We start from the raw sequence: 20,289 nt of genomic DNA, 5'->3' as shown, positions 1-20,289 counted from the left end.
AACTTTTCTCAGATGCTGATTATGCACCACACTTTTGATTGACCCTATCAGCAAGTTGTGTGTGAGAGCTCTGCAGTAGAATAAAAAAAAAAAATTGAACGTGTTTCGCTTGGTGTCCCATTTTGGTTATGCTTTTGTTGGTACTTGAGGATTAAAAGGGACATTTATGTGACTTCTCAGAATGTTGCGCATTTTTTGCTAATTTTGATATGGTGTGACTAGCGTCAGGGCTATACTGGCCTCAATGTGAAATAGCAAAGTCTCTGCTCAGTTCAGTGTAATCCTCTTTGTAAGCAACACAAAAAGATGATGGGTGGAATGCTGAGGATTGTCAAACATTCACTCCTAGTCACAGATCTGGGTTAAATCCATTATTTTTTTGCTCACCAAGTCACCCCAGTTTGGGCCCAGCCATTTGCAAATCAGTCTTGATCCTGCTCCCCATGGGAACAGTCCAGCCTGAAGTTCCAGGCCAGGCCCTCCCAAGAATGGACAACAAGCATTCTGCAACTGGTTACTGGGTATCCCCCCCTCAGCAGCCAGGCTAACTTGAATCCAGTGGCACAGTGAGCATTGGACCCTCGTCTGGGCATACCTTTCCCTCTTAGGGTGACTATAGCAACACAAAAAGATGATGGACGGAATGAGGAACATTATCAAACATTCACCCCTCAGCCACAGATGTGGGTTACACCCATTGTTTTTTTGCTCACCATGATACCCCAGTTTGGATCCAGCCATGTGCAAATCAGTCTTGACCCCGCCCTTCATGGGAACCCCGCTCTTCATGGGAACAGTCCAGCCCAAACTGCTAGGCAAGGTCCTCTGTGGACCAAGCAAGAAGCATCCTGGGACTGGTTTTGGGGTATCACCCTTCATCAGCCAGGCTAACTTAAATCCAGTGGCATAGCAAGCACAGGACCCATGTCTGGTCATACCCGTCCCATTTAGGACGCTAAATGCGAAAAGAGCAAACAATGGACGAAATGCTGAACGATGTCAAACACTCTGATACTCCGAAATAGGTTTCCATGGTTGATTCATTATTCCAAAGAGCTCAAAGGAAGGAACCCTTATTATATATACTATTACTGTGAGCACAGCTGTAGTTTCTGCTCCTTATAAATGGTAATCTATTTCATATACTTTTTTTTTCTAGCTTTTCACTGATCTCGTGGAAAGAGAAGACTTGGCTTTCGAGGGATCAAAAACTCATTTTTTTGTTCTTGTATCTGTACCGTTGATCCAAAAATATATTTCAGATTTCTCAATTATAGGGATTCATTTGTAATTTTACATTTTAAGTAGTCAAATTAGTCAATGAGAAAGCCATTTCAGTGTCAGCTTTCAGAGCACCACAAGGTTGTTCCCTTTCGCACCAATCCGATGCTTTTCCTCTTTGTTTTTTTTTTTAAAAACGTTTTTAGTGGCATTTATAGGTAATAATATACACATGCACAGGTGGTATCGCCATTAACACAGAGACTTACATAGCAAGAGCGCCCAATCGCAGCCCTTCCGATCTCACAGTCTCGTGGGCGCTCAGGCCATCCGACCCTATCCTAAGTAGGGCTGCAGGTGCGTGGCCGGGATCAGCCGCTGGGTATGCCCTACCGAAGCGCGCCCTGATCGCCGCGCCGCAGGGGCGCCGTGCAGTGTGATTGAACCCCTTTGGGTGGTGCCTCGGGGGCTAGAGAAGTGCAGCCAATGAGTAACTATGAACAAACTGGGGGCAGGGAACCAGGGGATGGGGGTGCACTAGGTCGTCTATCAGGAATGCTTGTGGCTATGCGCTCGAGAGCTGGATCAACGTGAGAGAAAAAGGAAAAGGGGGAGGTTCGGGGTGGTCACGGATGCAGAGAGGGGGAGGGGGCCGGATGGGCTGGGACATCGGTCGCAGCCTATGAGGGATCTGGCGGTGGGGCCTGTGATGCCTGCCTCTGCGAGGCACCGGGTGCTTGGATTGCCCGCGCCGCTCCCAGGGTGGGCTCCGGGGTCGCTGGCGCCCCCAGGGGATCAATCGGTTGTGTACGCGCCGCAGCCGCTGTTTCCTGCGTGAAGGCGTGCAATAACATGGCCCAGGGCATGGAGATCGGGTGTTTGCGCATCCCTCGGGCCTCCTCCGTTCTAAGTGTAGTCTCCTCCGCCTTGCCCCATTTCTTGACCGCTCCCACCCATGCCGCTACCGGGGGCCCCCCCGGCGCCTTCCAATGCATAGCGATGCATCGTTTAGCGAGGAGCAGCATTAAGAAAGCGAACCTCCTTTCCACTTTCTGCGACTTGTGTCGTGCATGAATACCCAGCGCACACGCCTCCCATGTGTCCAGGTCCCGGAACCCTGTAACCGCTTGTAGGGCAGTGTGAATGGTGTGCCAGTAACTGTAGAGCGTTGGACAGTCCCAAAACATGTGCTTAAACGAGGCAGCGGGCTCTAGACATCTAGGGCAACCAAACACCCCGTCGGGGAAATATTTCTGCAGCTTTTCGGGGGTCAGATACGCCCTGTGCAGGATATGCAGCTATATGTTCTTGAACCGATAATTGCGGGACACTTTTTTGGTGTATTCCAGGGCCCTGGCCCACTCCCTGTCATGTAGAGGCCGTTGGAAGTCATCCTCCCAGTGTTCCGGGAGGGTCGCTAACGTAGGACTCCGCAGGGATCTCACCGCTTTGTAGATCCACGTGACGAGATGACGACCCGGCCCCATCTGCAGTATCGCATGAATGACCGGGTGTGTGGGGGGCTCCGTCTCGATCCCTCCCCACTGCCTGCGGCAGTCCGTGAGGAGTGCTTTTCCTCTTTGTTGATAGTTGTATAACTTTCCTGACTTTTACTTGTCATTCTTATGGTACAAAATGCAGGCACATCCAGCATGCATACATCTGGTGCCCTATTTAAATTCTCAAACGTCTCCTTCCTTGCATTAGCCTGTATAATGGAACTAACATTGCAGTAGTTGAATTCTTGTAGCCTCTCATGCTGTTTCTAGTTCCATAGTCCTCTTTCCAAGCTTGTTCTTGCCACCCTGCAATGGCCTCTAGTTTCAGCTTGGTATTTCAGATCCGCTCCATCTTCTGTTGCAGCCTGTGCTCTTGGTCCGTGGTTTGCAGTTTACTCGAAAGGGTGAAACAGCGAAAGCTGGCAAAACGCAGCGGCAAATTTTGGCAAAAGTTAAACGCTTGTGTCACGAGGCGGCTATGCAGTGTCTGCAACAGAGATGGCCATGCGTAAGACACCATATTTGATATGGTATCGATATTACTGTTTCCAGGCAAAGAGCCACATATTATTTCTCTGTGGGGGGGCTGTGGGTCCGGGCCCCCCTGTCATGGCCCTGCAGCCGTCTGTGCCAGTCCCTCACGTCGTGTGTCACAATGCCCTCCTCCTCCTAAATGTTATCGTTCTGAGACGAATTCGGAAGGGTAGGAGCAGCCGCAGGTACTGGTCATCCAACGCCTTTACTGGACGTTTTATTAAAACACCTTCCTGAGCTCCGCCCCGCCCGGACCCCCTCTTCCGGGGCCCCCTACCTACGCTCCCTGCAAAGGGCCACCCTGAGCCTAGAGCCGCCCCTGCAACAACGTCTTTCTCTAAGGGAATTACCTCTGCAGAGCTCACAAAGGCAACAACGTGACTCCCCTCCGAGAACTGCGTCAGCCGCATTTTTGAGGACTACAAACTTCATGGTAACTGCCTTTCTTGATCTGCAACCTACTTAAGCACTGCCCGTACCAAAATAACTTGTTTTGTACTTAAAATGATTCTCCATGCAGCATGCTGGCGGCTGCGCTCAACGTGGGGCTGGCACAGTGATTAAAACTTGCCCGGGATCACCGCTGCGGGCCCAAGTTGAGCCGCAACCACAATTGCCCCGAGATCTCCACCGCGGCCCTGGGCTGAACTGGCACGTTAAACTGTTCCGAGAGTCGCCACTGCGGACCTCGGGCCTGGGAGTGAGTTACAATTGTCCCCAAAGTAACCACCGCTGCCCGAGTCCAAGCGCGTCAAAATTGCCGCCGGAATCCCCGCCGACTGCCCGGGAGACCCAGGGAAACCCGTGCGCTGCTCCGCTGATGTCAGGGCAGGGCCGTGCTGGGATTGGTGCGACGTCAGCCACAGGCCGCGCTGGGATTGGGTGCAACCGCCCAGGAATTCCGCAGCGTCACCGGCGTGCCGCGCTAACATTGGTCCTGCCTCGATGGCTTCCCCACGCTTTGGCCGGGACAGCGAGAGCGGCGCTGGACTCGGAGAGAGAAAGAGAGCCCTCCTGCTTCCCCCCGTGCAGCCGCATCAGGAACGGAGGGGCCTTGCACCGGTGTCTGTCTCGCCCCCCCCCCCTCCCCCCGACTCCAGGTAAGACTTAGCGGTGGGCGCTAAGTCCCCGTGGGTCTCCAAGCACCGGGCGGGTTGAGGGCATACCGGCCAGTGTGGGGGTAGTGACCCTGAAGGGCGGGCCTGCGGGGGACTGCTCCGGAGCATTTGTGGACCGGAGACCGTGGTGGGGGTACTATTTTACCGATCATGCCTGGAAGGATTTAAAGCGCACTAGTCCTGATGAACCTTAATCACGAAGGCAGCCTGTGAACAGTCAGCGCCTCTGTGGGGGCTCAGCGGTATGATTGAGATCTGACTCCATAGCATAAAAGACTGCGCGTTAGAGGCAGCGCTAACATCAACAGACCTCCTGATCTTAGCCCACAACTCGTTCCCACGGGACTTTTAACCCCTACAAATCTCAGAGACTGAACCAGTGCCCACAGAGCGGGCCTAAGAGACTGAACTGGTGATTTTCGTTCTTTATGGACAGTCTCCTTTACCAAAGACTCACCTAGGCCTGCGCCTCTATGGTTATCCTGTACAAGGGAAGTCCTTAGCCCATGGGAATTTCTTTAGTATTGCTCTTGCCTGGAAACTGGATTCATTTTATTATTGATCTGGCCTGGAAACTGGATTTATCTGATTATTGATCTGCCTGAAACTGAGATAAAGATATTTTTATTTTTATAATTCATTGGTGTAGTGTCTTTTTGTGCGTGTTTTACTGTGGGTGTGTGTTGCACAAATACTTTACACATTGCCTCCTAAGTTACACCTTCCTGCTCTGCGCCAGGCAACCCTGTCGGAAGCGGTGGTCCCTATTTGGACTAGGGTGCATACCCCTGCCAACTAGATACCCCCGGTTCTAACAACCCGCCATCTCTCCTCCACCATTAATCACCTTCCACACACTTACTCAACCCGCCATCTTTCCTGCAATCCTCATTCTACACCATGAATGAATAAAAACTGCCTATAAGACCTGATCTCTGACACTCCAGACCTTCTCCTCATCAGTTTACATGGTTGTGGGACAATGCAGCCCCCAAAATGTACTACACCATCTCACCTATCAAGCAAATCATCGTAAGAAACCAACCTACTGAGTCCAATGAAGCTGTAGTCATCATCTTCAAGAACTCCTTACTTCAACCAGTTTTCAAGAATTTTCAACATAAGAATGCAGATATTTACTTGGCAGCTGCTCACTTTCCCCACCACACTTCACTTCTACTGGTCAACAAAATGCCCCGATTAATTCAGTAATTTCAGATGCCCATCTCAGTCTCATTGCTGACATTGTCATCATCCACCACAGCCATTGCATTTTTGGGTTTGACAAATTACTGTCCTCAAACAAGATCTTTCCTTGTGAACCAAGAAACTATGAACTTTTTTTTAACTGTACACAGGGCATAGACACCCTCTACATGATCTTTACCATGGCAGGACACTTCAGTGTGAAAGCAAATCAGCTCATTACCTTCAGTGACATCCACAAGATTCACTTTGATGTCACTCTGCCATCCGCTTCTGTTTTATCACTTACAGGGGAAAGAAACTTGACTGAATCACTCTCCAATCACTACTGGTTGATGCATTACAAATTACCCAAATAGTAAATGTGGTCTAGTTACCATGCTCCAGCAAATCCAAAAAGCGCCTTCCATTTTCTACATATAAGGCTACAGGACCACATATATTCTATTTCATTGTTATGTATTGCAGCATTTATATATTGTGCATACTACTCGTATGTAGTGCACTAAAGCGCTTGCCTACATGAGCAACATGCTACACTACGTAGGGGTGTGGTTGGAAGGATGTTGTTTTCATCCTATGTGGAAAGTGTTTCCATGTTGTGCATGATGATCACCGAGGTGCGATTTTTCATGTTATGGGACGCAGCATGTAACCGTGTTGGATGATGAATCATAAAAGATAGAAGCACAGTTTTATGGTTTTCAGTATGATGTTAGCAGGTCCCTTTATGGTATTATATATAATATTGTCTCCATAGCTGGTTATGGCACTGGGTTGTCCAATCTGTGAGTTATTGTATAGTTGTGATTATGAGCTGGCATGGTTAGGGGGAGAGAGAAATGGAAGGAGCTGTAAGGATGGAAATTATTGTTTTTTTTAATATATTTGAGTGTCTATATGAGATGTAAGAAGGGGTCAGATTGGATACAATTTGGGACCTGCAATGAATGAACTAAATTAAAGTAATCCAAAACTGTCTCTTCAGTTATTCCATGCCTGTTCATTAGGTGACGTTTGTGTTTTGTTGCTGTACAGTGCTGGTGATGGGCAACCCTCATAACAGATATGTATTACATTAATGTATTAAGTATAAGTTACAATTTGTTGCTGACTGCTGCATATTATAGTTCTAATATTACTGTGGCCCATACCAGTTCCATTTGGAAGCACATAGCTGTATAAGGTCATATCAACCCATAGCTCAGCCATTTTTGCTTACCTGCATAATAAAAGCAGTTTGCTGGTTGAGTTGTTTGCAATTCGCGGTTTGTAAGTTGAGAATTGCATTTGAGGTTGAAACTGTTTTCTGGGCTCTGTTGTCTGCAGTTGGTTAATTTATCTAGGAAGTAGCCAAGTTTTCAACTGTCTTTGGAAGTGCATATGCTCCTGGTTGCTTCTAATGCTAGCTGCTAGTGGGTTCCAGAACTTGGCAGCTTGTACTGAGAAAGCAGTGCCTCCTACAGATGCCTTATCATAAGGTGGAACAATGATAAGTGGTGCAAGCCTGGAGTGCAGTGTTCCATTTGTTTTGAATTGCTTGAACTTAACTTGCAGGTATAGTTGTCCTTTTCCTTGGTAGGCTCTGTGGACAATGCAGAGTGCCTTGAACATTGTCCTTCTGGTTACATGTAGCCAGTGGATTGATTGCAGGACAGCAGTCATGTGTGCTCTTGGTTGAAAGTGGAGAAGTAGCCTTGCAGCAGCATTTTGTATAAGTTGTATTTTGCATATAATTAATGCGAATGGTAACGACATCTGACCATGGTATAGGCTGTTGACAAAGTCACGGTTGGAGTGTACGAGCATGAGGATGGCTTACAGTTCATGTTGGCTTGCAAAGTATGGGACGATGTGATGTAGTGTTTTCATTTTGTAAAGGAACTCTTTGTGACATTGTTAGTATGAGGTAGCAAGGATAAGTCTGAATCCATGGTTACTTCTTGGTCCCTTACTACTCTTGATGTTGTTGGAGGGGCTTCAATGTTCTTAGGTCATAAAGTAGTAGGTTGGTAGTTTTGCCCTTATCCACAAGTCATAATCTCTGTCTTTGCGGTGTTGAGCTTTAGATAGTTCTTAATCATTGTAGGAAGGTGGAATCTGACTATATGGTTGCCCCCACTTTTTTCCTGGTGTTTGAATGGTTTTTGACTAGTCTGGCTGGGATCCTGCTATCCAGGACCACAGCCTAACTGCTTACTCCCTTAAATGATTGGTGTGCATATTAGATGCACTAGTGATTGGATACTGTGGTGCCTTATGAGCCCCTAGTATATGGTACCTTAGGTACCTAGGGCATTGGTACTTCACAGGCCTACCAGGGGCTGCAGCATGTATTATGCCACCCCTGGGAAGCATTCTCAATCTGACACCACAGGCCTGCTACTGCAGCCTGTGTGAGGTAGTGTTAGCACTCCTCACAGAGGTATAGGTTCCTATATCTCACCATACACACACATATAAACCTATCAGTCACCCCTATGGTAGGCCCTATCAATCCCAAGGGCAGGGTGCATGGTTTACTATGTGAGGGGGTGCTTCTGCCTGAGCAGGACCCCTCTGCAGCTGGCAGTCTATTCTCTGCTACTGTTTGTGGATGCGGTTAAACCATATACCCTTCTAGAGGGGACGACATGTACACACTGTACTACACGGTAGAAATCATCTAGAGCCCTGGCATCACAAAATGGATGCCACCAGCACAGACACCGGGCTGCCCTCCTGCTGCTGACCGAAACTCGCAGTGGAGGGAGCCCAACAAAGGGTTTCTTGTCACAGGGAGGTGTCACCACCTTCCAGACAGGATTTAGTGTATTGGAGCTGGGTGGGTGCACTCTTAGAGTGCTTTGAAGTCCTGCACTGGGGGAGCAGTAGGCTCCTCTGTGCATATGCCAGCTCAAACCGGTTCAGGGGCTACCTGCCCCTGCTCTGGCGCGAAACTGGACAAAGGGAAGTGGGTGTAACAACCCACTACCCTGAACCCCCTAGAGGAGTGGTCATAGAGCTAGTCCCTCCCATATTTTCACTATAAGATACCACACATTGCCAATGCAATTTAGATTACACCTGGGCGACGCTCTACGAAGAAGAATCCTGGCCCTTCAACTTTCTACTATCTCTAGAAGACCGAAGGATCTCCCTTGGAGTCAAGGAGTGACTCCCCTGCTTGGCAGGCACCAAAACTACTGAACTACGGTTGCAAACTTTACCGCTCCCGCCGGAGCCCGAAGTCCCTGCGTCCCCTGAAGCGGATTTCCTGACCTCTCAACGGCCATTTTGAGTCCCCAGCGAAGCTGTGGCATCTGGACCCCACGAGTGACGAGGAACGGCAATACCAGGGAACCGTGCACTGATTTCGAGTGCAAGCCCTAAACTACGTCCAACGAAGTTGTGCTTTGGACCACTTGTTGTCCAAGTCCCGTGCAGGTCTAGTACCGAAGATCAGCGGCCTACCTCGTCCCGAGTGACCGTGGGCTGTTGGTGAACTTTTCCTGCAAAGGCATCTTCGCGGTTGCATGCCCGTTGGCTAGCGACTCTCCAGAAGACTTCCACATCACCTTCAAGGGCTCGCCTGGTTGCTCTGGGCCTGCCCTCACTTACCCTCGCTGGGTAAGTCCATCAGACCTTGCTGGTCTGCTCCATCGACAATCTTCCATCCACACGAGACTTGCAGTTGCCAAGGCTTGTTGGCTCCAAACCGAGTGCCGACACCGTCAACAGCTGCAGACGTCGTGGGACCCTCCGAATCCAGCTGCTGGTCTTCCTCGATCCCTCCTGGTCCTCGTGAGAGAAGAGACAAAACGACATCAGCGACCTGAAGAGACGCGACAGCTGTGGTCATCCATCTTGCTGGCCACCGGTCACTGGCAAGTGACTTTGAACTCTGTCCCCTCAATTTCTAGGTCTTCTGCAACTCCAATCCATCTTCAGATTCCAGCGGACACTTCTCTCGACGACACAAGCAGCAAGTCTTCAGCGATCTCCATTGAAAACAGCATCGCGACCCGACACCAAAGGACACGTATGCACCCGGCTTCCCTGGGTGAGGTAACTCTTGCATCACGGTGCCCAAGTGTGCATTGGCTCTCGAAGTACTTACCCTGTAAGTTGTTTGCTTGTTGTCCACTCCGAAGTGCCCTAGAACTGTAAAATACAAACCGCGACATTTGCCATTGAAACCCGCGTGTGTGTTTAGGCACTGCACGCGTCTCCTGTGGGCTGGTTACTTACCTGCTACCACTGCAGAAGTGAAGCCCCAGCGATTCCCAAGGCCCTAGGCCTCTTCATATTGCAAGTCGAGTTTGTTAAACCACTATTTTAGTATATGGTCTGGTACGCCCCTAGGGCTACAGCCATATTTGTGCTTAATTTATTGAGAACTGTTGATCTTTTGAATGTTTACTTGGGTCTAATCTCATAAAGAGATTAGTAGAGTATATTTAGAAATAAATACATATATATATGATATATATACCTGTGTGGTGTCTTTTCATTTGGTAATTCAAGAGATTATAAGGTAAAACAAGCTGCTTTACATTCCTCAGAGACTTAGCCTGAAGGCTGCTCTCCACAGCTACCACTAGGATAGCTTTCTTTAAAAGGTTGTCTTTAAACCTATCTACCAAGAGTCGAATTGGACTGGTGCAAGGTGGCCACTATAACTAGTGACTAGCATATGCCAGGCCAACTTCTCACAATCATCCATTTTGAAAATGATTTGGGTGTCATCTGCATACTTGTAACAATTAAGGTTGTAAGATTTAGTTAGATTTGGTAAGGGCTCTGCAGTCTCTCTATTGACTGATTGTGACCACTTGTAGCTCTTTCAGGAGTCTCTACATCACCCAGTGGGTCATTTACCTTATAAGACTAACCTCATGCACCTTAATATGAGGCTTATCTTGCACAATATAATGGTTCAGTCCTCCAAAGATGCAGTCTTGATCATCCCTGCTTTCATAAAAATGCATTTTGATGCTATCTATCTGTGAAGACAGCAACCTCTGAAGCTTTCTCCTTGGATTCATGAAAATAATCCACTTCAGAACTTCAGGAGAGCAGTAAGGACACTGTTGTTTCCACTCAGATAATCACGCACAGGTCAGATTACAGGGGGATGGCACCTATCCAGAATCTTGTTTTACATTTTATACTTATATCCATGCAGTGAATGCAGATGAAAGTGACCTGATTGGAGCATTTCTCAGAACCTTCATCATTACACCTAATACTTTTCATATTATTTATATAGGCCAGCCTACATTCCCACACTTTACCAACCAAGCACAACTAACAAGAAGATGGTATGTGTTTGAAAATGCAACTCAATTTCTCTTAAATCCTTGCTTCACGCCATGCTTGGGCACGACCATAAGTTCAATATGGCACAATTTGAGCACCACATGTTCTGCGTTTATTTATTGTAATACTGCTACATATTGTCTCTATCTTGTGCCTCTGTTCTACTCCCCACAAATATTACTTACGCCTGTGTATTAATACCTGCTTAGCCGAAATGTGTTATATGATTGCTTGTGTGATGGTCATCTGATTTATGCAGTTACACTGTCGTCTACATCATGTCATGTATACTGTTTATATGAAAAATTAAAACCTTTAAATGAACGGATTCAAGGAAAATAAAACAATTTGAGCACACCTCAAGCCCTCATGCATAACGTCCAGTATTTCCCGTATAGGCCACACAATGGCAACTGTGCACAATAAACAATGTTGCCTTTTATGCAAAAACTTAGAAATGCTTTGGGACAGTATTGGGTGTATGACATGCTATATAAATCATCCTGCAAAACAACATAGCACAATTTTAGAGATATGCTTCCATGCCAGGCAGACCTTTCCATATGTTCCTATTTCCTTGAAGACCAGTTGCAACACAGGAAGTGGAGGGTGAGTGAGTTTCACTAGAATGGGGAAACGTAATCTGACAAAAGGAATTGGCTGGCAGCTTTCTCCCCATACACACGCTATAGTTAGTTTCAGAGAGGGGGATCTTGAAAAGAGTATGTGCAGTCTAGCATATTAATCTTTTACTAAGATAGTCTTTTAAGAAGGTCCCCATCTTGTGCAGCATGCACCTGGGATCAAATGGAATCAACCATCGACCTAATATCAGTAAATCACACACTGTCAGACAGAAGTGGAATCAGTGTTTACCAAGCTGACTCAGTGGGTGCGTTTCTATAACAGTGAAGTGCTTTGGAAATAAAGTTGCATTGAGATATATATATTCACTGAAAAAACCATAGGTTTTAGGGACGTTATAGTTAGTTGGACATTTCACTCCTACAAAATCATAGAAATTCAGCTGTTCTAGTTAGTTCAGCTAACTATAACTCGCGCCCCCGCAATGCACTGCTGATGACGTCACATATTACATCATTCATGACATGGTCAGTGACATCACTGATGACATCTCAAATTACATCACTGATGACATCTCCAATGACATCATCTAGTGACTGAGTTTTTTTTATAGTTTAAATATGTATTATATATATGGCAAGGTGTATTGAAGAATGAGTCGGTGTATGAGTGTCTGAGTGATTTAGTAGGTGCGTCACTGACTATAAGTGAGTGATTAAACATATCTTACTGAATGCATGGGTTCCTGACTAAACTGTTTGAATGTCTGTATCAGTCTGTCTGTTTAAGCTGCTGCTTGGGTTGGTCAGTAGCTACACGAGTGTCTATATGGGTTATTGATTAGTTGCCTGAGTGTTTGTATGGGAGATTGAGTGTGTGTGTGGGTGGGTGGGAGGTGTGTGACTACGCATAGATGTGTGAGTGGTTGGGTGTATGGGTTGAAGAGTGCATGTGGAAACAGATGTATAGGTGGGTGAGTTTGTGTATGGGTGTGTTGCTGAGTGAATGGATGTCTCAGTGTTACATGTCCAAGTAACTACATATCTAAAAAGCAGTGCATGTGAGAGTTGCAGTATATAAATGACTATACATGTGAGTCAGTGATTGTGAGTCTGGCTCTATGGATAAGTGTATACTTCTATAAGTGATTGTATAAGAGAGTAAGTATGTGTTAGTATCTGTATGAAGAAGTGAGGTGGTGTGTGTATAAGTGTATAGGTGAGTAAATGGAAGTTATTATTTATTCTTTGCATGACTGACTAGCTGTGTGAGTAACTCTGAGTGGTGGTGTGTGAGTGTCTGTGTAGTTATATGAGTGCATATGATAGTGTTGTATTGATGAGTGACTGCATGCATGAGTGATTGTATGGGTGAATGAGTGGATGTGTGTGTAGACCTAAGAACCAGTGAGTGGATATGTAGTAACTGGTATAGGTGTGTCTATGGTTTCAAAAATGGTATTCTGGAGTGGGTGTATCAAAGGTTCTATTAGGGTGTGAGGCGGTGCATCAGATTATCACATGGATGATGTCATCAGTGATGTCATTTGAGATGTCATTAGTGATGTCATCAGTGATGTCACCGACCATGTCATGAATGATGTAATATATGACGTAATCAGCAGTGCATTGCTGGGGCGCGAGTTAAAGTTAGCTGAAATAACTATAACGGTGGAATTTCTATGGTTTTGTAGGAGTGAAATGTCCAACTAACTAACTATAACGTCCCTGAAACCTATGTTTTTTCAGTGAATTTGTAAGGTTTTTTAAATGCTAATTTCTAACTATAACGTACCTGAAACCTATGGTTTTTTCAGTGAATTGAAAAGGTTTTTTAAATGATATTTTGTAACTGTTATATGTTAAAAATATTTTTATATTGGTTTTTATTTGTTGTAAAAATAATGTAATGTTTTTTAAAATATATTTTTTTATTTATCTTTTTGCAAAAAAGTGGAGTGGCGTACCGATCGTGTCCCTACCTCGGTGAGTGAGCGGATTCAAGCCGCCATATTGGTGAAGTCGTGGAGGTTGCGCGTTTGATATGCGATGGGTGCGTGGTGTTACGCCCCCTGTAATGTCACGTACGTAGGAGATCGCGCTGGGTGCGCGACTTACGTAAAATATTATTATTTTAAAAGTCTATATGTATAACTTTAATATGTGTTTTAAATCAAGAGATTATGTAAACTAATTTGAAGAAGCATATATTAGTAATTTTATTAAAGGTATATTATTGTTAAGTAAATTTTTCAAACTTCGCGATCAAAGCACGGTGGTATGTGACAGGTGCACGGTGTCTGGCCCCGTGTATCGTCACATACGTATGTGGTCGCGCCAAGATTACTGAACTGTGTATATATATTGCTCAAGGAATTGTAGAAGTGCATGAGTTAGTGCCTGGGGCACTGCGTGACTACATGGGTACTGACTGGATGATTAGAGTACTGCAAGGTGACTGCATGGTGAATTTAAAAGTGCTTGGGTTTTGGCACAGTGATTAGATAAGGACATGGGACTGGCTGAATGATTGGAGGAATGCATAGGTAGTAACAGGGAGATTACTGAACTGTATATGTAGTGCTCAAGGAATTGTAGAAATACATGAGTTAGTGCCTGGGTCATTGCATGAGTACATGGGTAGTGACTGGCTGAATAGAGAACTACAAGGTGACTGCATGGTGTATTTGAGTGGTTGGGTTTTGGCACAGTGATTAGATAAGGACATGAGACTAACTAGATGATTGGAGGAGTGCTTAGGTAGTAACAGGGAGATTACTGAACTGTATATGTAGTGCTCATGGGACTGTAGAAGTGCCCGAGTTAGTGCCTGGGTCATTGCATGAGTACACTAAACATACATGCAACTGTATAAATAGTAACTCATTACATACTATCTACTTAAGTACATAAGTGCAACATGCCACAAAAGGTATTATATGGTGGTTTATTTTTAAGTTACATCTTGACCATTCAATCTACAAATATGCGACATCATTAAACTATACCTCGCAACAGACTTAAGAAAGAAGAGCAATTAACAACACATTCAATGATCATTTTTAAAACCACATATATCTTCAGCTTTGTATCTAAAATTATGTGTCATTATTCAACTAATCCTTTCCTTAGACGACAAAAAGAAACCTAATTAACAGCACCTTATTTCACTATACTATCTTTAATTATATGCCGTAATTTAACTTTACCTTCTGTACAGAATATTAACAGAAACCTAATTAATAACACCGTATATGATCATCTTTGAAACACCACAGTTGTACTACATCTTTACCAAAGTATCTATAATTATGCAGTAACATTCAACTATACCTTTGTAGAGCGAAGGAAAAATGAAGCCTCATAAACTACACCTTATATGAACATCTTTCAAAATGCAAATTTATACTGCATCTTCAACCAGCTATCTAAAAATATCAGGCATCATTCAGCTATACTTTTGAACAGACTTAAAAATATACATATTACTGTACAGACTGTTTTTTAAACAAACTTCCAGTACAATGAAACTAATTCCAATATACATCTCTACATTTAATAATATATTTCAAACAACAGTTTTAGAAACATTTTAAATCTTTTTTAAATAAACCTCAAAAATATATAACTCACCTTGCAAATAAATCTGTTGAATGAAAAATCTCACACACTCGGACAGGATTTTCTTTTAGACACAGTCAATATAAATCACCAGACTCTGCAAGGTGAAACCAGTAATGGCAAGGTTTCCCTCTCTTTTTCCATACAAATACACATAAGCAACAAATGACATTGCTTCCCAAGGATTTTCAAATTGTAAAACACATTTCCATTGGTCACAGATAATAACCCTTTTCAACTGACTTTTTCACCCCTTCTCCTTAATGTCAGTTTCCATAGCAACAGGTCATGCAACATTCAACTTAACTGACAGGTCACAAGTTCACCACACAATGTTGCAAATGACAACAGCAGGTGTGGTTGGCTTCGCAAAACATGACCTTATCCTTTCTGCTGTACCTTCCAAATACTTTTTACTAACCAATAAGAAACTTGCCTTTTAAACAAAGTAAAATGCACCCTATTTTTGAATGTACATTGTTCTTAATCAGCCGATCAATTCTCTACTTTCTTAAAAACACCATCTTGTCCACCATTTTAGATATCGCTCATTCTACCAACAGACTACCTCAACTACAGACATCTTTTCATTACCTACAATCATCACTTCAATATGCTTTCAGTGTGGATTGTTGGGCACAGCTATGTTTTCTGTTGCAAAAGGTATGCTGAACGCAGAGGTATTGACAAAGACCTAGCTTTGCAAAATGTAGACATTAAATGGATTGGACAGAGAGGATTAAAGTGGCACCAATTGATGCCTTTGGTTAAAACCTTTTTGCATCTCTAAGCCCCTGACCTCATAATTGTGCACTGTGGAGGCAATGACCTATGCACATTGACTGGGGTAGGTCTGGAAATGCTAATGAAGGGCACCTTTGCAGAATTGATGTTGCTTTCCCCCCAAACTGTCTTTGTATACTCTAACATATGCCAAAGACAGAAATGGAAGTGGTCCGATCAATTTTGTCCTCAGATTGAGAAAGCTAGAAAAAATGTCAATAAAGCTGTTTCTGCTTACATGAGAGACCATAGGATGGGCTCCATCTATAACAATAATATTAGTTTCAATATGAATGGCATCTACAGAAGTGATGGAGTACACTTCACTGATGAAGGCAACGGAGTGTTTCTCAACAACCTGAAGCTATGCATCTGCACTTACATGTTGCTACAACAATTGCCCAATGAAAACAAGGGCTCTTTTTAGAGCCACTCAATAACCCAACTTATAACCTAGGTTCATATGAATTTTTGTAAAAATATTTTGCTTGGAATCGCACACCCAACATGACTACAGGAGCCGTGCACCCCTTGCGTTCACAGCAGGGGGCCACGCTGGGAGCCACGCACACCTCCCATTCACACAAGGGGGCCGCGCTGGGAGCCGCACACCCCTTGCGTTCATACTAGGGGGCTGCGCTGGGAGCCACCCACCCCTTGCGTTCACACTAGGGGCCGCGCTGGGAGCCGCATACCCCTCGCGTTCACACTAGGGGCCGCACTGGGAGCCGCACACCCCTCACGTTCACACTAGGGCACTGCGCAAGGATCGCGAATCCAATCTTTGGCGAAAAAAAATGTCTACTATTATTAATTTATATTCGGCCTGGGGACCCCATCCCCCGAGACATGCCAAATAATTACAATTTTTTTTTTTTTAAAAGGAAGGGGGACCGTGTGGCCCTCCTCCCAGGCCATTTTTGGCCCCGGGGACCCCATCCCCCGGGGCATAGCCTCACACATGGGAACCGTGGAGGGGAGCCCCAATGCCCCACGGTCCCGTCGGTTCCCCGCTTCCTGCGGGAGTTGGCATTGCTTTTCTACAAGGGGAGCTGCTGACATGCAACTCCTCTTGTGGAAAAGCAATCCTGCTTTGCTTCATAGAAGCAAGAGCAGGTCTCCCTGCTCTCGCTTCCATGAAGAAAATGTAGGAGTTCGCAATCACAGGGCGGGAGCCCCACGGCTCACTGTTATTGCAAACAGCAGTGTCCCGCGAGTGGGCACCCTGGGACACTGCAAGAGCCGGCCCTGGGGGGTGGCAGTCCCCAGGGCCTTCAAGGGCTCCTCGAGGGGGGCGGCACGGCCCCCTCCCTACTTTTCAATGCCCCGGGGAGGTGGTGGTCCCCAGGGGTCTGCAATGGACCCCCGTATTTAAATAACTTCCAAGGGAAGGTGGCGGTCCCCGGGACTGTGGGGGCCCCCACGGGCCCCCATGCATGAATTCGCAAGTGCCCACGGGACCCGGCCCACCCGGGGGCTTTTTGAAAATAACAGTATACGCTTCTTTTTTAAAAACATTCCCGGCAGGGGTCGCGACCCCAAAGCGACTTCTTCTGCGTTTTTTTAAATAAAAATATATTTTTCTTCTTCGGGGTCCTTGTGGGACCCCCTTAAGCATCCCTAGGGGGGGTCAGGGTGTTTCTACCCTGCCCCCTTTTCTTCATTTTACACGTTGTTTTACTGTTGTCTTGTGACTTGATTCCTCCGAGTCACAAGATGGCTGCCAACAGTTCCTGGTTTGGAGTGTTGGCAGCCAATTGGAATGAAGCTTGTGGTTGGGAGGGTTTGCGAACCCACCGCGTCCCTAGGTATAGATATTTTTTCTTTTTCTAATTTCCCAGGAACGACTCAACTGATTTATACCGTTTAACAAAAGGGACTCTTCCTGAACCAAGGGCTACCTTTTTTGCCAAATTTGGTGCAATTCCGTTCAGCAGCTCGGGCTGTAACCGTGTCTAAAGTTTCCCATGGAAATTAATATGGGGAAAACGTGTTTTTGGACACCCCTTTTTTCTCTGCCCACGCTTGATGAATCACCCTGAAACTTTCAAGACCGGAGCTGACCGGAGCATGTCCCGGTGCTTTCTGGGGTTACCTCTTCTGATCTTACATCAGTCAAGTTTGCCTCCATATCAGGCAAAGGGGCTTCGGAAGCAACTGTTACAACGAGGTCACGAAAATCCCTAAGGGATTCAATCTTTGGGGAAGCCAGCCTCTTTGAAGACTGGGGTATAGATCTTTGGGTCCCACCACAACAAAAATATTCCCACGTTCTTCAGGATGATCCAGTGAGGCCGTACATCAGAGTACAGAAGGGAACTCTGGGAGCAACCCATGTTTGGCTGCCAGACGCTTCAAAAGCGGATAATCTCATCAACATTTCATGCAATAACAACCAACGCTTGGTGAGCTGTAAACCTAGTCTCTCTCCCTTCCAGTATACCTACAGCTGCCATGGGCACTCCCAGGGAGAGCCTCCAACCATATGCTCCCAGGAGTATCCTTCCTAACGGCTCAGCCAAGTGGTCAGATTCCAAACTGACCATCTCTTCTTGGAATGCTGCTGGGCTAAAGTCAACCCTTTCATCCACATTAGCAGTGGAATATCTGAGCAAAAGTGACATTATTTGTTTTCAAGAGACCTGGTCTCTATCTCCATCGGCTCTCCATGGCTATTATGAACTCTTTCAATCCACCTGCCAGCCTAATTCCTATGGAAGACCTTCTGGGGCCTCTCCATTTTCATCAAACATAGGTGCAAAATCGCAGCTACCCCCCTCTATGGGAATTGAACGGCAGGGCAAATTGTACTAATTACCGGTCTTTCAACTTCAATCAGGGCCTTTCCTTTGCTTTTAATCAACTATTACCACAACACAGCTAAAACATCAAAACCAATGGCAACAGCCCCTATTGGTCAAAAATCTGAAAGAACTCTTATTGGAATTCACTTCTGCAGAAGTCCTGTTATTGGGCGATTTGAACACCAGAGACCTGGGATTCAACGCCCATTTAGTCACCAAAACTAAAGAGCAAGAAGTCATGATCACCTTTTTAACCAATTACAATTTACGTTCTGCGAAGCAAATCGCATTGGAACAGGATCCTGGTGCCCATCTGTCTCCAACATTTAAGAACCTCTCGACCATTGACTACATTTTTGTATCTCCATCTCTGGCAAGCAAGTTAATGATGATGGAAATCTCCACTCGTACCGATAGCGACCATAACCCTTTTGACTGTAACAATGGATCTGCAAGCTTCTGTTGCTGCCGAAACAACTGAAGTGGGGCATTTAACACAGGTCGAACTTCACACACTAGTCAGACGATTAAATGGGACGCTTCGAGTGCCGATAAGGTGGGCACCTGGCTCATGGGAACAACTCCAAATTTTATTCACAATCCTCCTACAGACTACCATTACTGGTGGGACAATGCCATTGCTAAATTATGAAACCTTTTAACAGGCCCTGAAGCTCACCACAGACTCCTCAGACCTCGCCCCCAGCGGATTTTTTGACCCGGTGTTGGCCATCCAAAGAAGAGCCCTAAGGAGGGCTGTACGCCTGCACAAATCGAAAGGCACAGAGCTTTCTGCTAATAATATGGCCTCACTGCGCAAAGCCTATAAAAAGGAAAAAAACCTGACCCACTTTTGGAACTACATAAACAAGCTTTGTTCCTCCAACAAGAGCAGGGGGGAACGCGGTCCGTGAAGAAGTCTGGTCCCAGTATGTGATTCAACAATACTGCTGTGATACCTTGGATCCTGCAGAGAGCGAAATTAGGGATCCTGCTGATACTATGCAGATAGAAACCTATGAGGTCACTATTCCGGCCGAGGTCTGCAAGTATTTGAAAGCCATGAAAAACGATGGTGCTCCCGGGCCCAACGGCCTTCCATCTGCGGTATTCAAATGTGCGCTGGAAGATTGGGCTAAGCGATTAGTCCCTTTATACAACTACGCATTTACTACCTATCGGTTACCAGACTCATGGAAAGGCTCGATCTTATGCCCAATCTTTAAGAAAGGAGATCCCTCTCTTCCAGCTAATTACCGACTCATTGCCCTATTACATCTTAAGGCTAAGGTATATGCCCGGTGTCTTCTCAGGTCGCTAGAAAAATGGGTAGTGAATACAACATTCTACCATACTTTCAAACTGGGTTTCGATATTCGGCCCCCACAATAGATAACATCACCTCCCTAGCCATCCTGAGTCAATAAGCAGCGCAAACAAATCCACTCCCCCTCTATTGCTGCTTTATAGACTACAGACTTCGACCAAGTGTCTCGTAACACTGTATGGAGGAAATTGGACAAGTGGGGGATCCCTCAGAGTTTGCTAGGAGCCCTTATCTCCTTGCATAAGAACACATGGGTATAAGTCAGAACTTGTCCAACGACGGACTCTGCAA

General features: G+C 45.7%; 1 long non-coding RNA gene across 1 annotated transcript in view; it reads left to right on the top strand.

Moving 5' to 3' along the window:
• The first annotated feature begins 4,198 nt into the window (after positions 1 to 4,198).
• Positions 4,199 to 20,289, top strand: part of LOC146870209 (uncharacterized) — a 75,289-nt gene continuing 59,198 nt past the window's right edge. Inside the window, exons 1-2 of the long non-coding RNA XR_014959356.1 lie at positions 4,199 to 4,354; positions 13,418 to 13,547. This is a non-coding gene — a long non-coding RNA (uncharacterized LOC146870209). The remainder of the gene's footprint in view (positions 4,355 to 13,417; positions 13,548 to 20,289) is intronic.

The sequence above is a fragment of the Triturus cristatus genome, chromosome 1_1 (genome assembly GCF_964204655.1).
Source record: "Triturus cristatus chromosome 1_1, aTriCri1.1, whole genome shotgun sequence".
Lineage (NCBI taxonomy): Eukaryota > Metazoa > Chordata > Amphibia > Caudata > Salamandridae > Triturus > Triturus cristatus.
The sequence above is the reverse complement of the archived record's forward strand: the minus strand, read 5'-3'. Positions and strand labels throughout refer to the sequence as shown.